Source organism: Penaeus monodon, chromosome 33, assembly GCF_015228065.2.
Source record: "Penaeus monodon isolate SGIC_2016 chromosome 33, NSTDA_Pmon_1, whole genome shotgun sequence".
Classification (NCBI taxonomy): Eukaryota; Metazoa; Arthropoda; class Malacostraca; order Decapoda; family Penaeidae; genus Penaeus; species Penaeus monodon.
In genome coordinates this window covers 29,040,269-29,040,920 of record NC_051418.1, presented here as the reverse complement: position 1 = coordinate 29,040,920, position 652 = coordinate 29,040,269, and the positions used below count along the sequence as shown (strand labels likewise).

The 652-nt window shown below is 31.9% G+C and overlaps 1 protein-coding gene across 1 annotated transcript in view; it reads right to left on the bottom strand.

The window, feature by feature from the left end:
* LOC119594324 overlaps nt 1-652 on the bottom strand; it is a gene marked incomplete at both ends in the record, with an annotated part of 15,189 nt that overhangs the window by 12,576 nt on the left and 1,961 nt on the right.

The window sequence follows — 652 nt, the reverse complement described above, 5'->3', positions numbered from 1 at the left end:
CCCGGAAGGCATATTTACTGTATTTTCCTTGATTAACTCCTTTTTATTTGGGGGCTAAAGTTTTAAGTTTTCACTATTAACAGTTAGCCAATTTAAAAAGGGCAGCTTTGAAACAACCCCAAAACCTGAAGCAATTAGTTTCCCCAAATTGACTTGACTTTGAACACCCCCGTTTAAGTTTCCCCAAATAAGGAGTTGTTTTTATTTTTCCATTTGGTTTTCTAAAACCCACACAACAAAAAGGCCCCGAAAAAATTCTTACCATTTCAAATTAAGATTTTGGGTAAAAAAATGACTAATTTTAGATTTTGAAATGCCTTTTTCCCCATGGGAAAGGGAGTTTTCAAAATCTAAAAATTGTCACATTTAAAACCAAAATCGAAATTTGAAATGGTAAAATATTTTTTGGAGCCTTTTGTTGCTTTTGGGTTTTATAAAAAACAGGGAAATCAAAACAACCCTTATTTGAGGAATAAAAGGGGTGTTCAAATACAGAGTAAAATTTGGGGAAATACTTGAAAATTAGGTTTTTGGGGTTTTTTGTTGCTAAAGACAACTTTTCAATATGGCTAACTGTTAAATAGTGTAACTTAAAACTTTATGTTCTCACATGAAAAGGCAGTTAAAGGCAAAACAGTAAAATGCTTCCTTT